General features: G+C 35.7%; 1 pseudogene; it reads left to right on the top strand.

The window, feature by feature from the left end:
* The first annotated feature begins 390 nt into the window (after nucleotides 1-390).
* Nucleotides 391-2,984, top strand: LOC112024787 (probable leucine-rich repeat receptor-like protein kinase At1g35710; annotated as a pseudogene).
* The last annotated feature ends 7,815 nt before the right edge of the window (nucleotides 2,985-10,799 follow it).

Raw genomic sequence — 10,799 nt, 5'->3', positions numbered from 1 at the left:
ACTATAACTAAAAAATAATGATTTTTTTTTTCCTGAAAATTATCCAATAGTTATTTCTATGCATCGCACGGGTTAGCTAATTCGATTAAAATTCAATTTAGTCATATATCTTCATTCATTTAATTCAATTCTTCAAGTTCAACTTTATTCAATTCAATCCTCTGGTAGTCTCCGTCAAAAATTGCGAATAGTAATTAGTATATTGCTTAATCTTACCCTGTAAAGCACTCAAATTAAATTTGAATTGTGACTGGTTGAGTCAACTTGACTAAGGTATTTTTCTTCGTCAAGGTAAACTCAACTCAAGTAAATTGAATTAATAGGCCCTATAACTCAACTTGTGCGTGTCGATAGAGTCATCTTGTCCTTCTAGAGGGGGAGAATACAACCATGAGGGATGCGTCCAATGGGCAACGAGTTAGGTTCATTCCAAACATGAGGGTTGAAGGTTGATAAAGAGATGACACAGTGAAGCAAATCATATCAAATGACATAATATGAAAAGTTAACACCTACAATTATATATATATATATATATATATATCTCATTCGAGACTCACATAAACAAGACTAATAGTTTCCTCCCTTTCCTAGAGGACTTAGAAAGGAAGATAGAAACTTTACTTTCCATTACTTTGAATCACCCCCAAGTCCTCCTCCCTCTCCTTCTGGAGGACTTGGAATGGAAGATTTCTTGGGATATCCCCCTCCCGAATCTCCCCCAACCATTGTTGGCTCCACAAAGATTAAGAAAGTCACAATCATTCTTTGCGTCTCTCTATTACACTTAGCCTCTTATTACTCTTTTTACTTGTAGTTGTGTTCCTCTATTGCCGACGCTGTAAGGTAACTAGGAACACTCAACATGAGTCTAAACCACCTAGGAATGGAAATTTATTCTTAATATGGAATTATGGTGAAAATATTGCATATGAAGACATCATTAATGCAACTGAGGATTTTGACATCATATATTGCTTTGGAACCAGGGGTTATGGCAGCGTTTACAAAGCAAATTTACCCAGTGAAAAAGTGGTTGCCCTAAAATAACTTCACCGTTTAGAAGCTGAGGATCCAGCTTTTGACAAGAGTTTCAAGAATGAAGCCAAAGTCTTGTCTCAAATTCGTCACCGTAACATTGTGAAGCTTTATGGGTTTTGTCTACACAAACGATGCATGTTTCTAGTTTATCAATACATGGAAAGAGGAAGCTTATTTATTGTCCTAAGCAATGATGTTGAAGCTAAGGAATTAAATTGGAAGAGGCGGAAGAACATCATTAAAGAAGTAGCACATGCTTTATCTTACTTGGATCATGATTGCATCCCAACGATTGTCCATCGTGATATGACTACCAACAACATTTTATTGAACTTGGAATTGCAGGCTCTTGTTGCAGATTTTGGCATAGCTAGAATCCTAAGTCCTGATTCCTCCAATTTAACCAAGCTCGCTAGCACCTATGGATATATAGCACCAGGTGAATATTTTGTTTCTATATGCACAAACTCACACTATTAAAAAACAATAGATTAATTAATGATCATATGCTCAAATATTTATTAGAAATATCAAATTGGTGACATGTTCCTTAGTGGATGCCTAATTGTCATAATATAGTACGATATTCCTAAGAGGTTACTTACAACTTTCAAGTAGTTTAGTTGTGCTCACACTTTTTTGTGTTATGTTTTAGAATTGGCCTACACCATGGTTGTGAATGAAAAATGTGATGTCTATAGCTTTGGTGTGGTGGTGCTAGAAACAACTATGGGAAGGCATCCGAGAGAGCTTATTTCCTCATTAGTATCATCATCTACTCAAGATATGATGCTGAAAGATATCTTAGACCCACGCCTCTCACCTCATATAAACCAAAATATTGCTCAGAGCGTGGTTTTAGTTGTAACGCTAGCTTTGGCATGCCTACGTTCCAATCCTAAATCTCGCCCCACAATGAAACATGTTTCACAAGAATTTCTTGCTCGAAGGTCACCATTGTCGAAGCCCTTTTATGCAATTTCAACGCAGCAGTTGATGAATCAAGAAATATATGTGGTAGACAAGAATTAGGAATGGTTTAGAGATGTGATGCCAAGAAGGTGGGTAATCTTTTTTTTTTTTTTTTGGATCTTGCTGTGGCTATTTAATTATATTATTGCAAAATGGATTATGCCATCTATAGCAACTAAGTAATTGGATTTTAGTGGACAACGAAGGAATTTGTATCATGACTTCCTATATATACATATACAAATTATACAGACTGAACATAAAAGCATAATAAAGGCTATAAATAAATATAATGGTTTAACTCTTAATGAAAAGGCAATGGATTTTTGAGTTTAAATTAGTTAAACTGGTAAGTCTCTTATAGTTGAATAAAATATTTGAAATAGGGCAATTGATTTGTGATTTCTCTAAAAATATTGGTGTTGCATCTTGTGTCCAACCGAACCTTTAGGCGTAGCAGAACATGATTCCGCTTGCTATTACCGTTAATATCTGTACTTTAGAAATCACAATTGATTTCAAGGTTGTTAATGATGTTGTGTAGCTAATAAAGGCTTTTATAATGGCTTCCTGTACTACTCTAATTTCTGATTGCTTGCAGGTCTTTGATGCCCCCATCTTTAGCAGGTGCGGTAAATAAAGCTATCCATGCCTCCATGGAAGGAAAATAACACTAGCACGGACCAATCAGCTAAGGGGCGGATCAATGAATAATGGTTTTGTAACTTTGTTTTATTTTTATACCCAATACCACTGTTCCCCTTCCCCCTACGACCTCACCAGGATGTCCTAATAAGTTGTATTTTTCCAGGAATGCTAATGCAAATGTGTGACTTTTTTTGTTTTGTTTTTGAAAGAGTGAGTAGATTACTCATCCAACAGCAACTCTTCCCTTCATAAGTTACTAGAAACAGATATGATACCAGATATTTTCATAAAAGGATTCAGCTAATTACAGCTCAGGAAGTAAGATTCACTACAATTTATAAAATTTTACAGGGGCCTCAAAATTGTGAACGTAGTGGCTAGGCCAAGAGTGGCTACAAAAGGTTCAGAAAAATGCACATTGTGAGCAAGTGAGAGTAGACTTAGTCACTTGAATTGAAGGAAAAACAGCTTTACCATTTTTTCCAATCTCAATTCTATAGAGCCTATCATTTAATGAAAGCAGCTTCAAAATCCAAAAATATGCATTGTTTTTAAATAATATAGATATACATCGTTATTTTGAAGAATTAAGCTAAACCTGACTAATAAATTCATAGAGGTATCTCTAACATGACTACCTAACAATTTCCTCTCTGTCGCAATTTTTAAAATAGGATTATCTCCTATCCTTGCCTACAATTCAAATACTAACTCCAAAACCACAGCAAATTAACAAATATATCAAGAAAACTCTGGAACAAGTCATTTTTCTAAATCAAATTGCATAACAATTGGTTGAAGATAGAAAAGGAAGTGCCTGATAAGGCTCAGATCTGTGGTATGGATCTCTTGGATTTGGATCTAGTGCTATTATCACACCACGATGTAAGAGTTTTTTTTTAAAAAAAAATAAACGGCAGACCGCAATGTAAGAGTTTTTTTTTTTTTTTTGAGAATCAGCAATGTAAGAGTTAATTGTATCGTTTGTTTTATTTATTTTTTCACGTGGGTGTGCTATTGCACCGGATCTCTTGTGCTTAATCTCCACCAATATTAGCAAGTCTTACATCTGAGTACATCCAAATGTCGTGGGTTTGAGTGGTGTGGGGACAGTGACCACACTTGTGATCCTCCTTTTTCAATTAAAAAAAAAAAAAAACCTTGCGAGTGAGAGACCGTCAGTTTTTCTCTCTATCTTTGTTAGTTTTCAATTTTTAGCTGAAATAATGTTTTTGGGTAAAAACTTTACACTAATTAAATTAGTGAAGTACTTGTGCAATTCCCAATATTAGTGTATAGATTTGAGATTATCATTATATGTGTGTGTATGTATACTCTGGATTATAATGATCTGATACTTCCTCTTCTCTCGTTCATGATGAATTTGACTAATTAAATTCATAGTGGGATTTGGCATAATATTCTCTCTCTCTAAATGTTTAAGGAGGTCGCAATAAATCAATAAATATATATATATATATATATAAAAGCAAAGACTTCATGCAGGAGAGCATAAGATTTTACCATGTGGCACACTCTTTGAAAAGAAAATTGAAATACTCTTAAGCCACAGGATAAGAACAAAAAAATAGAGACCTTTTTGTTTCTTTGGTTTAACACTTGCAAATAAAGTATAAAGATTCTTTGTAAGACTCTTTGTTCCTTTGGTTCAATGTTTCAAGACAAACCTATTACACTTCTACTCCTTTACATATATACTTGCCCACAACCCTTCATAAAATCTCATCTCAAATACATCCTGACCAAGAATGATATCATTTATCTTCAACTTTTCAATAACACCCCTAACTCCCATATGATCTTAACCCATATGAATTGGCTATGACCAATGAAGAGGGCTTGCGCTTTTTATTGAGTGGCGACTGCTTATGGTTTTGATGTTGAGGTCAGACGTTGTGGGTTTTGTAAAAGTTGTGATTAGCTTTGGGTCTTTGGGTGTTTGGTGTGGAGAAACCATAAATTTTTTTCTTTTTTAGAACTAAAGAAAAATAGAAAGGAACTTTCTAATCGATTATTGATGAGATTAGTTTATTATTATTATTATTATTATGTTTTATAATTCATAATTTATAGATTTCTTTGTTGTTTTTTACTACTATTTAGTGCAATATCCACAAGACGATAAAAGTAAAATTCAATGATGATTTTAGAGTGTTTTTTGTGGATTGTTTGTTTGTTTGTTTTTTGTGTGTGGAAGGCTAGCTAATGGCAATTAAATCTTGATATATGGAAAAAAATTTAATTAATTTTTCTTTATTTTATTACATTCTCTTTATGACGGTACTTACAAATGATTTCTCTTCATTGAGATAATGAAATGGGTGTATCAAATTTGGGGCTTAGTATTTTGTTGTGAAAATGGAGTAGTTGAGGAAGTGTTTGGAAGGTTGCTTGAATTTATATATATAAAATATGAAATAAGAAAATTGAGTTTCAAAGTATTCTACAATATTATGAGAAAACATAAATATTATACAACAAAATGAATATTATAAATAGGTATTACAAATCATAAAAAAAAATTATTTCAGTTTTATTTTTTCTTTGAGAAGATAATGCATGTGTTATTAAGAGAGCCTAATTGATTAAATTTAATGTCCAACCTTTTTTTTAGAGAGTTTCGACCTAGCTATAGTGTCCGCTTCTGCTGACAGCTTTTTATCATTAGACCAAAACACCAATTGGTTTTTGATGTAGGCGGGGATTGAACTTCAGGTCTTTTATTCAATTATCAGAGACTATACCAGTTAAGCTAACTAGAACCCACAATTTAATGTCCAACCTTAAATTTACGTGTCACTAAATTATACTTAATTGATATTCATCTTAATTTATAAAAAATTGAGATAATTATCATCCCATGCAAATCTTGGTAGAACTATTTGAATATTTACAATTGAAATAACTAAATTGATGACTAAATCATATCAAACTCCTTAAACAGCCCTACAAATATAGGTACGCTCCTTTGAACATCAAAGCACCAAACTTTTGAAGAGCTTCGATCCATTCACAAAAGCCTAAATTTTTTTTTTCATGCGTTTGTCTCTGACTTATATCCTTGAAGAGAAGAATATAAGAATAATAATAATAATAAACAACTTTCAAGTCAAAACCAGTTTTGAAGAGAAGAATAAGAGAATCTTCCTTTGCTAAAGATTTTATATGAAAAAAAAATTGTTCTACTCTTAAGAATTCAATGATAAAGAATTGCCCATACTATTTAGTCAATTTTTTTTCCTCAAATTTATTGTGTACAATATTCTTAATGGTTAAAAATTTGTGAGATAGCCACTTCTTCGTCATTCCTATTTTTATACTCACTATGCCAAATTTAATGATTTTTATTTTTGTACTTAGATAACTTTAAGGATAAATTATTAATTTGGTCCTTTAACTATTAATTGTGTCAAGATCACCCATCAACTATTAGTTATATGAATTTAGTGTCCCTAATTTTTGAAACCAAGTCAATTTTGTCCCTAAATTTTCACCTTTTATTTATATTTAACGAAATTAATTATTGTGAAATATAAGACATGTTATATGGTTATTACGAAAAGTATAAAATTTCAAAATCAAATAAATTTAAATAGTTAATTTTGTTAAAATTTAAACATAAAGGAGAACCAAAAATGAAATTTACGATGAGGTTCTAAATTAACACGCTTTTTTTTTTTTTTTTTTTGAAAGGGAAATGAGATATCATTAACCCAATAGAAGAAGTACAACAGAGCAAAGACAACACACCTATTAGCCAGAGCCTGACTGAAGCAGGGAATTTAAAAACAAAGGGAAATCATCTTTCCATACATGACTAACATTGTTCCATTTTGCAAGCTGGGCGAACCCATGAGCAGCTCCATTAAAAGCTCTTTTCACACGTCGAAATATGCAGCTAGCAAAAGAAGATTTTGCACTCTGAATCTCTTGAATTAAATGACCAGCTTCACCTCCATAATGGTCCTGTGAAATAGCTTGAATCACTAGTGCCGCATCTGATTCAAAAATAACATTAGAAATGGCCAACTCTTAAGCCAAAAGTACTCCTTGCTCCAAAGCAAAGAACTCGGCCCACTTAGCTGGATAACACAAATGCAAAGCCTTGCACAGCGCTGCAACCACCTTGCCTCCATCATTACGGACAATCGCACCAACCCCAGAAAAGCCACTGCCATCTAAGGGCGACGCGCCATCCACATTCACCTTAAAATACCCAGGCAGAGTGGCCATCCAACCATCATTTGCATCTTGCTTCACAGAACAGAGCACATCGTTGGCTTCGTGGAAATCCTCTAGCACACTTCTTGCCAAATCCCATACTTGCAGAGGAGAGAAGCCCTTTTCATTATGCACACACAAATTCCGATTGTGCCAAATTGCCCAAGCAATAGCAAAAAAATAATCTAAGTGCACAACATTGGGGCTTGAGCAGAATTTAAGCACAACATCAATAAAATCCGTAGCATTCACCAGTAAATTCAGGGGGCAGTCTTGCCAAAGAGACCATACAGAAAGTGCAAAATCACACAAAATTAACGCATGAGTGAGGTTTTCAGTTTCTTCCCCACAGACAGGACAGTCACAACCCAAATGCAATCCTCTTTCCGCCATGTTCACATACACAGGGAGGCCATTTACACAAGCTCTCTAAGAGAAAATCTTGACCTTTGGAGGGAGCTTTAGTTTCCACAATTTCTTCCAAATGATACTATTTGAGTCTCTTGAAGAGCTTTCCCCCAAATCCTTATCAGCCTGAAGCTTAGCAGCAATGAAGTACGCACTTTTGACGGTGAACACCCCTCTTTTGTTCCCAATCCAAATAAGAGAATCCACCGGCAAACTCTGACTTAGGGGTATTTATAGTATAGTGTTTGCTTCAAAAGGCAAGAAGGGCATCCTTACCCCATCGGGCTTCCACCACTTAGTCTCTTGGTCAATGAGAGAGGAAACCATGGGAAAATCCCCAAATTCTCTAGGAGGAGAGATACTTTGAATGTGGAAGGAGTAGGGAGCCAAATGTGAATTAAACGCCCATTTCCAACTCTCCAACGGGTTCTGCTCTTAATGACTTCAAGACTTTGAAAAATACTTCGCCAAGTGTACAAGGGACAACTGCCAAGGCTTGCATTTAGAATGTACTCATATGGGAAATACTTTGCCTTTAAAATATGGGCTGCTAAGGAGCATGGGTTTGTAAGAATCCGCCAAGCCTGTTTTGCAAGCAAGGCCAAATTAAACGCATGCAAGTTACGGAAACCCATTCCCCCAAGGGATTTAGGCTGGCACATTTTCTTCTAACCAACCCAAGCAATCTTAGATTCCTGCTGCTTCTGACCCTACCAAAAGCTTCTCACATCTCTTTCAAGATCTTCACATAGGCCCTTTGGAAGAAGGAAGCAACTCATAGTGTAGGAGGGGATGGCTTGAGCCACTGCTTTAATTAGAATTTCCTTACCTCCCATTGAGAGAAACTTACCTTTCCAGCCAGCCAGCTTCTTACCAACCTTCTCTTTTATCTCCGCAAAGATTTGCTTTTTTTATCAACCAATAATGGAGGGGAGACCAAGATACTTTGTATGCCGAGAGTCATTCATAGGCCCCAAAATGCCAAAGATTTCTTCCTTACGTTCTTGAGAAGTATTTGGGTTGAAAAATATTGAGGATTTCTCGGTGTTGTTCTTTTGCCCTGAAGCAAATTGATAGATTCTTAGAATTTCCTTCAACTTATTGCATTTAGCACCATTGGCATTACAAAAAAGGAGGTTGTCATTGGTAAAGAAAAGGTGGCTGATTTTTGGAGCCCTCCTACTGATGGATATACCATTCAACTGCTGGCATCTTGTCGCTTCATTAATCAGGGCAGAGAAGCCTTCAGCACAAAGCAGGAATAAATAAGGAGACAGAGGGTCTCCTTGTCTGAGACCTCTGGTAGGCACAATGCATCCATGAACCGAACCATTTATAATGATTGAGTAGGTTACCGAGGTTATGCACTTCATCACCAAACCAATCCAAGACTCATTAAAGCCCATCTCCTCATTACCTTGTCGATAAAGGACCATTCCACCCTATCAAATGCTTTGCTCATATCCAACTTTGCAGCCATAAAGCTATCAATCCCACCTCTTTTGTGTTTTATATAGTGAATAATCTCATAGGCCACCAAGACATTGTCAGTGATGATTCTGTTAGCCACAAAAGTACTTTGATTCTCTGAAATGATATATGGAAGAATAGCTTTAAGACGGTTAGCCAAAGTTTTAGAAATAAGCTTATAAACAAGATTACATAGGCTGATAGGCCTAAAATCAATCATTCTCTGAGGATTCTTGTTTTTTGGCACAAGGGCTATATTAGTTTTATTGATTTCAGCTATAGACATATCAAAATTAAGTACATTTAAAACTAAATTGGTTACATTATTGCCTACAATGCTCCAATATTTTTGGAAGAAAAATGCAGACATACCGTCAGGGCCAGGAGACTTAGTGGGATGAAGCTGCTTAAGGGCAGCAAGAACTTCTTCTTTGGTGAAGCTTCTGGTCAGCTCCATGTTCATTTCTTTCGTTACCTTAACCGGGATGAGATCAGTTACTTCTTCAATCTGATTCGGCTGAGAAGTAGTGTAAATTTCCTCAAAATAGGATACAGCAGCCCCAGCAATACTATCTTGATCCCCACACCAGCTATCAAATTTATCCCATATGCCCAATATAGTATTTTACTTCCTTCTTTTCGAAGCCCGAGCATGGAAAAACTTCGTGTTCCTATCTCCCTCCCGGAGCCAATGAGCTTTCGACTGTTGACACCAATAGATTTCTTCACTATCTATAAGATCATTGATGTCTTTCCTCACCTGATTTATTTCCTTACCCAATTGGCCATCCCAATCCAATTGCACAAGATTACTAAGTCTTTTCCTTTTCTCCTGTATTTTCTTTAGGATATGCCCAAAAGTGGCAGAGCTCCAAGACTTTAGTTCCATGGCACAGGCCTCCAAAGCAGCAGCCATACCTTCTGCCGTATTCACATTGCCCGCATTGCTCTAAGCATCCTCAATAATGTTTCTACATTCATCATTTTTAGTCCACATAGCCTCAAAGTGAAAGCGGTGAGTACGAGGCTGTTTAGGGGCTTTAGAATCCGTTACATATAATGCGCAGTGATCAGAAGTTGAATCAACCAGGTAATTAACTCTGACCTCCCCAAACCTGTTAGTCCAATCACTGGTTGCAAAAGCCCTATCCAATCTCAAATACACCCTGCTGTCACCAGACTACATGTTATACCAAGTAAAATCCGGCCCCAAGTATCCCAACTCTTTGAACCCACAAGCATTAATCACATTTCAGAATTTATCCATCTGACTCTGTGATCTTACAGCCCCACCTAATTTTTTGTCCATTGATAAAATCTCATTAAAATCTCCAAAACAAAACCAAGGGAGCTGAGATTGATTCTTTAAGAACTCCAACAAATCCCAAGACTGTTGCCTCATGTGAGTTTGGGGGTGACCATAGAAGCCAGTGAAGCGCCATTTGAAATTTGAGGTCTCCTCTGTAATAACAGCATCAATGTAGTGGCTGCCGAAACTTTTGATCTCTAAGTTGATTTCTCTTGTCCATAGGAGAGCCAACCCCCCACTATTAACATGCTTAATAGTCGTATAAAAAAAAAAAAAAAACACGCTTAATAGTTAATAGTATGATCACCAAATTGAACTTTACTTAATAATTAGAGGACTCAAAATTACTTTTAATTTTAACAATTTAACGAGGATAGGACATTCAGCCAAAAAAAAAAAAGACTAGAATAGGACCCAAAAAAAAGCATTCAATTCACGCGGCTTTGCTGAGTTTTGAAATATCAAAGAAATGCCTGGCATTTTCTTTGCAAATAAAAAGATTCCACACGGCAATTATAAATGACTCGCATTTTTTCCAAGCTCTCATGGGTCCCACCCACATGCATCAGGAGACTGGAGATTGAAGACCGCTCCATGCCAGAAATACAATTGTATAAAGTCTAAAATGAACTAATATTTGTAATCGGAATAAACAATTATTTTGCTTAGTAAAATTGTACTGAACTAAAACAATCATCATCATTAGTTA

The sequence above is a fragment of the Quercus suber genome, unplaced genomic scaffold (genome assembly GCF_002906115.3).
Source record: "Quercus suber isolate HL8 unplaced genomic scaffold, Cork oak 2.0 scaffold_316, whole genome shotgun sequence".
In the NCBI taxonomy this organism is placed as follows: domain Eukaryota; kingdom Viridiplantae; phylum Streptophyta; class Magnoliopsida; order Fagales; family Fagaceae; genus Quercus; species Quercus suber.
This window is presented reverse-complemented; position numbering and strand designations above follow the sequence as displayed.